Source organism: Tenrec ecaudatus, chromosome 1 (genome assembly GCF_050624435.1).
Source record: "Tenrec ecaudatus isolate mTenEca1 chromosome 1, mTenEca1.hap1, whole genome shotgun sequence".
NCBI classification, from domain to species: domain Eukaryota; kingdom Metazoa; phylum Chordata; class Mammalia; order Afrosoricida; family Tenrecidae; genus Tenrec; species Tenrec ecaudatus.
Window position 1 is genome coordinate 160174994 of NC_134530.1, and position 12302 is coordinate 160187295.

Consider the following 12302-nt stretch of genomic DNA (forward strand, 5'->3'; position numbering starts at 1 on the left):
CTTCCAGTCCGAATCCTCTTCGCCTAGCTCAGCAGCTCCCAACCTGGGGGTCGAACGACTCTTTCACAGGGGTCGCCTGAGACCGCTCCTCTCTCTGTCTCGAGGCGGGCCGCCCACAAGCAGAGATGCCCAATACGAGTACCTGGCAGAAGACTGCTACCCATGCTACCCCGTGCTTCAAGACACAATGTCACGTATTTGCCATTAGAGGAAGGGTGAGAACCACTGTGTAACTACAGGAAAGAAAGAGAAACACTCTTGTACAAGGGGGTTTGGAAAAGCTCATGGAAAAACTGAAAAGATAATGGAATTGTTCCATGAAGTTTTCCCCTCCAACTGTTGATATTAGATCCACATGTGCACTTCCATAGTTGTTGCTTTTCTGTTTTTTAGTGAAGCTGCTTTAATTTTTTATTATTATTTTTAACATTTTATTAGGGATTCATACAACTCTTAGCACAATCCATAATACATCAATTGTATAAAGCACATCTGTACATTCTTTTCCCTCATCATTTTCAAAGCATTTGCTCTCCACTTAAGCCCTTTGCATCAGATCCTCTTTTTCCCCTCCCTCCCTGCTCCCCCCGAAGCTGCTTTTAAAGAGTTGTATAGACACCGTCACAACCAGTTCTAGTGCTCCTCCTCGTTCCCATCTTCATTATTTGCTCCACAGCCCCTCTCAGGCTGGCCATCCCCAACAAGCCATCAGTTATTGTCTCTGAGCCTCATAAGCTGGGAGCCCTAACAGAAAGAAAACAATACAGAACAGAACACAAAGAAAAATATAATAATTTATTGGGGAACGTTTTCAATTAGCAATCATCACATTTTGGATAAACCTCACTGGCTATGATATGGTCGCTGCCCAAAGCTGCAATAACAGTAATATAAATACAAATGTAAACAAAGTAAGAAAGAAAAGATCACCAGCAAGATTTTTTAAAGCCAGAGAAAAAAGCCCAAAGAGTGTTTTTGGGCTTCATGGCGGAAATGGAGGTAGCACAAAGCAAAGAAGTGAAGCTACTAGGCCAGTGGTTCTCAACCTTCCTCATGCCGGGACCCTTTCAGAAACTTCCTCATGTTGTCGTGACCCCAGCCATCAAATTACTTTCATTGCTACTTCATCACTGTCATTTTGCTACTGTTATGAATTGGGCGACCCCTCTGAAAGGGTCATTCAACCCCCAAAGGGTTCACGACCCACAGGTTGAGAACCACTCCTGTAAATGAGTCATATTTCCAATTAGTCAGGAGGACACTCTTCGATTTGTAGGATCAAGCCAATCGGTGAAATTGACTCCCAATTAGAATCAGCTGGAATGTGGCGTCCTTGTCCTTCCTGTTCCTCTCCAGATACTTCCCAACAGTGGCAGCCTTCTTAATCATCAAATGAAAGGCCCTCAGGCAGGCCAGGATCAAGTCCTTTGGACTTCAGGATCCTCAGAATTTTTTTCCTGCCACAAGTCGCATTTGTGCTGCAACACCTTGTGAATCTCACCAATCTGGGAAGGAGTCAGGCCCTTCTTGGCCAGTTTATAGATCTGCTCCTTCATGTCATTGGACGATAACTTCAGCCGGGGAACGCTGCAGCGATAGGGCAGAGCCGACTGGGACAGGCCCTTCCTGGGAGCATGCAGGTGAGCTGTGAAGGCAGCAGTCAAGCTGAGACAAAGTGAGAGTTTCTTTATGGCTCCAACGTTTGTCCAGCTTCTGACACAAACCACTTGTTCAAAATTAACAAACAAAAAGATGGTTCCTTTTTTCCCTTCAATCTATCAACAGCCTCCTAGGCAAGCGTCTCCACCTTTGAATGTGCTGGGCACTCAAGATACTGAGTGGGAAAAGCTGCCTTTGTAGGCGTGTTCTAAACCCATTTAAAGATTCAATTTTAATGGCTGAAGGCAACTGGGCTTACAAGCTCTCCATTTTCATACTTCCCAGTAATCATTTCTACCAATCATTGTATCAATAACAATAGAAGGAAGAAAAGAGCATAAACCTAGGACAGCCATATCCTAAACTCAATTCTTAAAATGGTTAAGTTCGATCCTTATCTATCTCATCTTAATCCTTATCTAAACTATTCCATTGGTATAAAATATTGCCTTAGGCCTCTGGCTGCATTGCTGTATCTGACCTCTGGCTAGCTGAAAAAGAAAAGCTACCATGAGGCAGAGGTCAAACAAGCATCTGTTTTCTGTCTTCAGGATTTGTTTCTCTAGTACACCACTCCTGGTACCATAATGTGGTAGTCTGGGTTGACAAGAAAAACAGATTCACAGACAAAGAGTAAGTCAAAAGTATTGGTACAAATCATAGAACCTTATGAAACAAAAATTATCACAATAAGAGGCAACTGTTTCTCAACACATCCATTTAGGCAGTGTTGTCTCCAACCCCTCCCCGAAGCATTCTGGATTCTAATTTGCACCATATCAAAACCACAGTTTTGGCATCCATGCACTTAAATCGGGTTCCTTTCCAATGTTCTTTGAGTTTGGGGAACAAAAAGCAGTTTGGAGGGGCAAGATCTGGGCTGGGATGTAGCTGGGATAAGATTTTCCATTGAAATGTTTATAGGACAGCCTGTGCCACCCCAGAAAAATGAGAGGGTGCATTGTCATAAAGAGAAGGGAAAAAAAATCCCTCTGCAAAATGCTCTTGTTTTCCTAGTCTTTTTCTCATCAGCGCAGCTTCCAATTTACCTAGAACTTCTTCATAATGACCTCCACTGACATCCTGTGTTCTTTGAGACAAACCGTCGCTTACCCATTGTCACCCCCAAAATATGTGCTATAGCCTGAGCAGACTTTTCTGCCTTGAAATTTTTTTATTCCCCCCCCCCGCAATAAGAATAACAAAGTAAAACAAAAAACTTCAATCAAAAGAAAGCAGAAAATATTAAAATTTAGAGCAAATTAAAATTGATCTTAAGGAAGATCCAATGATGGGTTGCTAAATTTTAACCTAACTTGATCTTAAACAAGCCACTGTCCAATGCAGTCTGCATGTTAGCAAGACTATTCACATCCCTGGTTCATGGTCAGAGGGGATTCAACAAAGGCTTAATCCACGTGTATTTCCTTCTTTTTTTAAAAATTGAAACAGCTTTAACATGTGCCTAAAGGGAGATCAAATGATAGATATTACATTTTGCCATAACTACGTCTGTTATCATCAACTCTGTCTGATAACACATCCCTCAACTATGATGGGAAGGGAGTCCTTGGAGGCTCGATCTAGGTGTGAACCCTGCAAATGGATTTTGAGCTTCTGTCATCCATGTTTATGTGACAAGGTACCATCGAGTCAACTCTGACCCCTATGACTCTATGCCCAACTGAACAAAACACTGCCCGGTCCTGGTCCTGCACCATCCTTAATCGTTCCTAAGCCTGAGCCCATAGATGCAGCCACTGTGTCCGTGCATCTTATTGAGGGCTTTCCTCTTCTTAGCTGCCCCTCCGCTTTACCGAACTTGATGTCCTTCTTCAGGGGCTGCTCTCTCCTGACAACACATTCAAGTATCTGAGACACAGTCTTGCCATCCCTACCGCTAAAGGAGCACTCTGACTGCATTTCTTCCAACACAGATTGGTTTGTCTCTTTCGTGTTCCCAGGTACTTTCAGTATTCTCCAGCATCACAATTCAAATACAGCGATCCTTCTCTGGTTGTCCTTATTCAAAGTCCAACTTTGACATGCATGTGATGCAGTGGAGAACACCGTGGCCTGGGCAGGCGCACCTTAGTCCTCACACTGCCATCCTTGCTCTTCAGTACACTAACGAAGTTAATGCAGCAGATTGACGTAATGCAATACGTCTCTTGTGTACGTACTGTGCGCTAACCGATGATGCCACCAGAGCTCTGCAACATGTCTTTCGATGTCCTGACTGCTGCTTCCGTGAGCACTGATTGTGGATCCAGACAAGACAAAATCCTTGGCAACTCCAACCTTTTCTTCACTGATCAGGATGTTACTTATTGGTCCAGTTGTGAGGACTGGGGCATTATTTATTTTAATTTAATCATTTTATTGGGAGCTCCTGCATATATAACAATCACTAGTTTAATCACATCAAGCAGTATTGTACAATTTCTACCACAATCAATTTGGAAACATTTTCTTTCTTCTTGAACTCCTTAATATCACCTTCCCTTTACGCCCTCCCTATCTCCCCTCCCCAGAAACGCTTATTTTAATTTTCCCCCCTATAATAGTTTGTGGGGTTTTGTGGTATTTTTTACCACGTCTTGCACAGTCCAATATAACCATTCACATGCAATTCTGATGTTCGATCCCATTGAGTGGGGCTGTGCCGTCACCAGTGCGTGCAGCTCCCTACTCTGGCTGATCTAGGTCTTCTTGACATTGAGCTGTAATCCCCACTGAAGGCTACAGTCCTTGATCTCCATCAGCAGGTGCTTCAGTTCCTGCTCACTTTCAGCAAGCAAGCCTGTGCCATTTGCAGTCCGAAGGTTGTTAATAAGCCTTCCTCCAACCCTGATGCCTCAGTCTTCCTAATATAATCCAGCTTTTCTGAGGATTTGCTCAGCCCACAGATTGAATAAGGATACAACCCTAACACACACTTTTCCTGATTTTTGTTGTTGTTGTTAAAAGATCATTTTATTGGGGGCTCTTACAACTCTTATAACACAATCCATACATAAATTGTATCAGGCATATTTGTTTATATGTTGCCATCATAATTTTCTAAACATTTACTTTCTATTTGAGTCCTTGGTATCAGCTCCTCTTTGTTCCCTCCCCCCCACCCCACCTTCATGACCCCATTGATAATGATAAATTATTATCATTTTCATATCTTACACCAACCACTGTCTCCCTTCCCTCATGGTTTCTGTTGTTCGTCCCCTTGGAGGGGATAGGGACCTTTCCTGATTTTAAACCATGCAGTAGTCCCTTGTTCTCCTCATACCACTGCCTCTTGATCCATGCATGTTTCACATGCACAATGAAGTGTTCTAGAATTCCCATTCCTCTCAAAGTTATCCGCCATTTATTATGGTTCGCACAGTTCAATGTCTTTGGCTAGTCAATGAAACACAAGTAACCATCTTTCTGGTAGTCTCTGCTTGGCGCCAATATCCATATGACATCGGCAGCAATAGCCTTTGTTCCACGTCCTCTTCTGCATCCAGCCTGAACTTCTGACCGCCCCTGTCAATGTACTGCTGCAACTATTGTGGGATGATCTTCAGCAGAGTTTTACTTGTGAGCAGTATCAATGATATCGTTCTATAGTTTGAACATTCTGTTGGGTCACCTTTCTTTGGAAGGGGCACAAATATGGATCTCTTCCAGTCAGTTGGCCAAGGAGCTGTCTTCCGAATTTCCTGACATAGACCAGTGAGTGCTTCCAATGCTTCTTCACCTTGCTGAAACATTTCCATGGGTATTCCATCAATTCCCAGAGCCTTGTTTTTGGCAAATACATTCAGTGAAGTTTGAACTTCTTCCTTCAGCACCATCATGTGCTACATCCTGAAATGGTCGAATGTCATCTAGTTCTTTGTGGTACAGTGACCCTATGTATTCTTTCCATCGTCTATTGATGCTTCCTGTATCATTCAATATTTTGCCCATAGAACCTTTCAGGATTGCAACTGGAGGCTTGCATTTTTTCTCGATTTCTTTCAGTTTTAGATATACTAAGTGTGTTGTTCCCTCTTGGTTTTCTAATTCTAAATCCTTGTGCATTTCATTATAAAATTTGGCTTGGTCATGAGCTGCTTTTTGAAATTTTCTTTTTAAAATTTAAATCATTTTATTGGGAGCTCTTACAGATATCATAACATTCCATGATTCAAATAGATCAAGCATAACTGTATGATTGCTACTACAATCAGTTTCCAAACATTTTCTGACTTCTTGAACTCTTTGATATCAACTCCCCTTTATCCCTTTGAAAACTTCTATTCAGCTCCTTGACTTCAGCCTTTCCACCGCTTGCTTTAGCTACTTTATGATTAAAAGCACGGTTTTATCGGTTTATTTATTTATTTTTTTAAAAGCACGTTTTATTCGCTTTTCTCACACCTCCCTTGATGTTCTCTTTCTTTCCTGACTTGATGTCCTCCCGCAGCTCATCAGGTCGTCTGTCATCCATAGCCTTCTGCAAACCAGGTGCTCTCATTTAAGCTCGGCTGCCATTCCTTCCTTTAGGTTAGGATTATATTATCCTTTGATCATACAGGCTGGTGTGCTTCTTTCATGTGGATTTAGTTGATTCCTCACTTAGATGGCTGCTTGTTTAAAAACAAGACTTTAAGATCCCCCCTCCCCCGACTTCTCCCTTCTCTTCTTTGGCACTGCCTACGGAGGAGGCATCCATGTCCCACCGGCCTCGTGGTTGCCCTCAGACCCCTGGTGAAGCCTACAATTTTCAAAAAGAGCACTAAGAAGTCCGACCAGTCCGACTGCTATGTCAAGATTAAGTGCAACTGGTGCAAGCCCAGAGGCATTGACAACAGGGTGTAGAGAAGATTCAAGGGCCAGATCTTGATGCCCAATATTGGTTATGGGAGCAAGAAGAAAACCAAGCACATGCTGCCCAGTGGCTTCCGCAAGTCACTGGTCCACAACATCAAGGAGCTGGAAGTGCTGCTGATGTGCAACAAGTCTTACTGTGCAGAGATCGCTCCCCACATTTCCTCCAAGAATCACAAAGCCATTGTAGAAAGAGCAACCAGCTGGCCATCAGAGTCACCAATCCCAACACCAGGCTGTGCAGTGAAGAAAGTGAATAGATGTCCCATTTGTGAGTTTTATTTGTGTTAAATAGAACCAGAAATGAAAATTGAAAAGAAAAATAAAGACCCCCCAATGCTATTCTTATTGCTAGCTGGACACGACCTAGTTTCTTCACCACACTTTGCTCTAGCACCCATCTCTTCAAGGATCTCTCCATGAAGGCAAACACCAGGCAGGGCATGTCCTAAGAACTAATTATGTTCACTCATCTATGGCTTATATATGTCTCTGGTTCATTAGAGGCACTGTTATCACTTTATTTTGAAGAGCATTAGCAATCATCCCTTCTGGGGCATCGCTTCCACTACCATCAAGTCAGCGTTGAATTGCAGCAACTTTCGAGGGAAGGGTTAAACTGCCCCTGTTCTGCCTTGATTTTAACTGGTCCAGCAGATCCCCTCAGAAGCCACTGCTTTGATGGACCCTTTTAAAAAATAATTAATTTTAATCATTGTATTAGGGGCTCATACAACTCTTATCACAGTCCATACATACATCAATGTGTAAAGCACATTGTGCATTCATTGCCCCCACATTCTCAAACCATTTGCTCTCGATGGACCTTTTTAGGAAGGCATTTTAAGAAGACAGAGAGAGCATATGTGAAATCCACTGATTTCACAGACATGTTTAATCGTGTTTTGCTTGGAATGAACTTGTGCACGCATGAACTGGAACCTTGGGACAGTGCTGTTTGACTTGCCCTGGTGCGTGCTGCCACATGGACATTTGACCGACGATGCTGCTCTCATCTCCTTTTCCAGGTTGTTTCCCACGTTCACATGAACAACTCCCTCCTAGCGCTCCTCCTAGCTGATCTTTTCCTTGCTGCTGTCCAGTTGCTCTCTTGTGCTGGGCTGCTAACTGCAAAGTCAGCAGTTTGAAACCACCAGCTGCTCCTTGGGAGAAAGACAGGCTTTCTATTTCCGGAAGCAGTTACAGTCTCGGAAATTCACAGGGGCAGTTCTACCCTGCCCTGTAGGGCCGCTGTGAGCCAGCGTGACTCGGTGATCATGAGAGGGGGAGGGGGGAGAGCTGCGCGATCAGAATGCTCAAGGTAGACATTCTTCACTAGCTGTGCTTCCCTATTGTTTGGTTCAAAGACCTGGGGATCTTTCTAGTTGAAGGTTTAGTCATACGGTATTTCGAGCCTTGTGGGAAGTTGTTAACGGTACGGGTCCCTCTTGAATGCTCTCTCCCGGCCTTCCTGGAACCCCAGTATCAGTGTCTTTAGGTCAGGTTCTGTAAAGCAAACCTATTCCCATGCTCGGCTGGGGAACCTGTTCCCACGGCTTGTGTTCTGGGTGCTGAGTTGGGGAAAGGTCGGGCATTCTCAGAAACCAGGATGGGCAGCTCATGCCGGCCTCCTGTTTTCAGCAGAATGCTCCTGCCCTTTCTAGAGCACGCACCTCCATTTTTATTTTCTTTCCTTTGCTGGAGTTGCGGAAGGGCAGTCCAGGAGCAGGCTGGAGTCAGACAGGGAATCTGGGTTAATTTTCTTTTCCTCTGGACGCCCTTGTTCCTTGTTCTGCTTTGTATGCACAGGAGGCAACTGCTTACCTTAGCTGTGCCTTACGCCTTGTGCGTGTTTTTTTTTTACAGTTTTATTGGCACATAATACACATATCACACAAGTTGGTAGTTCAATCATATCAGAAAGAACTGTACAATCATTACCACATCAATTTTCGAATTCGCTATATTTTCATCACCTTTAAAATAAGTTGTGCAAAAAAAAAAGAGTTCTGTAATCACAGTTTCTAGAGCTTTCACTTCCACCTTCATTGTTTGCTCCCCAAATCCCTCACCCTCGCTATCCCTGTACCGACCCCTCCCTATAAACCCTTGTATCAACTATTATCTCTATGCATCCTCTCCTTCCGTGCCTCACAAATAGAAGACCTGACAGAAACAATAAAAAATAAAATGAAATAAAGTGGTAAGGATATAATAATACAAAGATAAAAAGATAAATAATCAGTAAGAAAAAAAACAGACCACCATCAATGTTTAAAAGGCCAGGGGAACAATTTTTGTCATGGAACAAGCAAGAAATACTTGCACCTAGAACAAATTCATGTTGGATCAAGAGGGAGGTCAACTGACCAAGTATCAAGTTCGATCCAGCATAATCCAGTTGCCAGTGATCTCTGTCTGACAGTGAAGCTGTTTGAGGCCCTTGCGTGTGGCTAGAGGGGATCTGCCAGAGGCTGAATCTGACTGGATACTCTGAAGATGGGTTGTGGGCTCCCACTGCCTCCATAGCCTTCTACAAATCGGTGTTCACAATTTAAGCTCGGATCCTTTTCGGGTTTTGTAATTGTCATCTTCAGATCACACAAACTGGTGTCCTTCTTCCGTGTGGACTTAGTTGACTCCTGGCTTAGATGGCTGCTCGTTTGAATTCAAGCCTTTAAGACCCCAGGCCCTATTCGCTTTCTTTACCACACTTTGTTAGCAGTCTTATCTTCAGTAATCATTTCACAAAGGTATTGAGTGGGGCCATGCTATCAAAACTAACTGTTTTAGACTGGGGCCCGAGTTAAGTGAGAGCCCAGAATTCAGCTGTTTGTCCATGGGATAACACGACTGGGGTTTACTCTGTCGGTTGTATTATGACATTCTCAAAACCTCATAAGGCCAACTACACCATCAGCAGCAACCAACCAACCAGCAAACAAACAAATGAAAAACCCAAACAATAAATACAAGAAGGAATGAACAAAAGGCAGGAAAACAAAAACCCGTAGAAACAAAAAGCAAGGCCTTGTCAGTCATCCCGGTAAGGTGACTGCACGGATGACATCAACGTTTGACAGAGCACACGGGACACTTGATAGTTTATAAACGTCTCGGTTTCATAATTGACAATGTCCGTTGTCTCCCTTCCCCCATGTTTGTGTTGTTCATCCACCTGGGTGGGGGCTTGTGGGTCGATTATTGTGATTGGTTCCCCTTTCTCCCCCTACCTTTCCCTTCCCCTCATGTTATCTCTACTCTCATGATTGGTCCTGAGGGGTTGATCTGTCTTGGATTCTGTGTGTCAAGAGCTCTTATCTGTACCTGTGTCCATGCTCTGGTCTAGCCAGATTTGTAAGATAGAACAGGGGTCATGATAGTGAGGGGAGGAGGCATTGAAGAACTAGAGGATGCTGTGTGTTTCATCAGTGCCATACTGCTCCCTGGCTGGCTGGTCCCTTCCTGTGACCCTTCTGTGAGGGGATGTCCAATTGTCTACAGATGAGCTTTGGGTCTCCATTCTGACCCCCATTCATTCACCTCAAAATGGTTGTTTGCTTTGGGCCTTCTGATGCTGATACCTGACCCTCTGGACACCTCATGATCACACAGGCTGGTGTGCTTCTGCCATGTGGGCTTTGCTGCTTCTCTGCTAGATTGCTGCTTGTTTAACTTTAAGCCTTTAAGACACCAAACAAACGCTATACCTTGAAATAGCTGGCACCATCAGCTTTCTTCACATTAGCCTATGCACCCATTTGGTCTTCAGCGATCATTTTGGAAAGGTGAGCATCATTGAATGCCAGGTTATTAGAACAAAGTGTTCTTGTTTTGAGGGAGGCCCAGTGTCTCTGCTACTTTAATACTTAGCCTAAAGCTATATGTACACAGCTCTATATCCATGTGATTACATATTAATATATTTACATATGTACATATGCCTATGTTTAAACCTCTATGTCTTTTGCCTCCTGATTCCTTCCTCTATTTCCTTTTACTTTCCTCCTGCCCTACTATGATTGGCCTTCATTCGGCTGGCTCTCTGTACTTCCTCTGGGCTACATGCACTTGCTCGACCCCCACTGTTCTAGAGGGCTGGGATTCTTGACTGCTTTCTCCAGTATCCTTTCCCCTGACCTTGCAATGACTGGCTCAGAGAAGATGCTAAGGGAATCTGGTTGGATTAAAATCTCTCTTAAATGAATGGCATGCTCCCAACAAACGTCTGTTCAGCAAGGGAATCCGTAAATTAGCTTCTGGACCCGTAGAATTTCTCTGCCACTACTTTTGACCGTGGGTAAATCACCCGAGCCAATGTCCGTCTCAGCCATCTAGTGGCACTATGGGATGTGCATGGGCTGCTACACACAAAGTCAGGAATTCAAACCCAAATCCATCAGGCACGCCACAGGAGAAAGAGGAGGTTGTTCCCACAGAGATTTAGTGTCTTGGAAATCCAAAGGAGCAGTTCTGCTCTGGCGATGCATTGGGATCAACTCAGACAGGGGCTTGGGTTAGAACCTGTCTGCTTCATTTTCCTCCTTATAAAATGGAGATAATGACAGGACATCCCTCACAATGGGATTACAAGTTATTAACATAAAGTTTTTGTTTTTTACTTTAAATTACTTTCTCACAATTCTGGAGTGTCTAGACCAGGGTCTTGGCTGAGATAACACCTTCCTTAGCTTGGAGTGCTCGCTGCATCCTGTGGTTGATCCTCACGTGTCCTGTCTTCCCGTGTGCTGTGGCTTTCTGTCTAACCTGCTCTCTTCATGACTTAGGAGCGATTAGATCGAGAAATGACTGAACCTAAAACCAAGTCCTCTGCCACAGTCATTTCCCGCTGTGCTGCCCTTGTGGGTTTCTGAGACGCTAATCCTATCCAGGAGAGGAAAAGGCCTGCTCTTTCTCCTGGTGACTATGGGGACCCACAGGAGATGAGGATGGAATGGCCGTGAGCTTTATTCAGTGTGGGGTTCCAGTTCCTTGATCAGAGGTGACGGGCTGGGTGTGACCTGGAGTAACTGCTTCAACAAAGAAGGTGGCATGGTGGCCTGGGGACGGGAGGGGGTGGGAGTCCCACTTGCCCATCACTTTGCATAGCACGATTACAAGAACAACTCGAGCAGTTCTCACAAAGACCATGTTAGGTAGCAGGATAGGGGCAGGGGGTGTCCCTCGCCTCGTGTCAAAGGGACATTATAATTCCCCTTTCATTCATGAGGAAGCGGGTCCAGGGAGGTTGAGTGACTTGGCCGACATCACTGAAGAAAAGTGGTGGCTTCCGGAGTCCGATCCAGGCGCCCAGATTCACATGTCGGCGCAGTGTCCATCACCCACGCCGACGTTCGGGGCGCACTCGAGAGTCCTGGGCGCAGGGCAGGCGGTACCACCGGAGCCGCCCCGCCCGGGGGGTGAGCAGCTGCGCGTGGCAGCACCTGGACGGGCAAGTGAATGCTGCGAATACTTCCGAGCGAGAATGCAGGCGAGTCATTTTCTGAGCAGCTCCTCCCCTTCCCCGCCCCCAGGGGCGGGGCAACGAAGCGCGGGAAAACTCGGCTGCAGCACCCCTTTCTGCCCAAACGAACCCCAACGGGAAATGGATGTAGGGGCCTCCCTCCCGTATTTAGGAAGCCTGCCGGGATGTCACTCTGGGAAGGGCCCTGGCCACGCCAGCACCCAACGTCACCTCTTCCCCGCTTCCGGCCTCCACCTCCTTCCCAGGTTTCAGGTCCGCTTTCCTGCCTCCCGCCAGGCCCCGCCCGTCGGAGCCCTCC

The 12302-nt window shown here is 45.1% G+C and overlaps 1 non-coding gene across 1 annotated transcript; it reads right to left on the reverse strand.

Annotated features, from left to right (window-relative positions):
- Positions 1–733: 733 nt before the first annotated feature.
- LOC142438122 (U4 spliceosomal RNA) lies at positions 734–876 on the reverse strand. Its single transcript, XR_012782556.1, has one exon. It is a non-coding gene; the product is annotated as a U4 spliceosomal RNA (small nuclear RNA).
- Between the last annotated feature and the right edge of the window lie 11426 nt (positions 877–12302).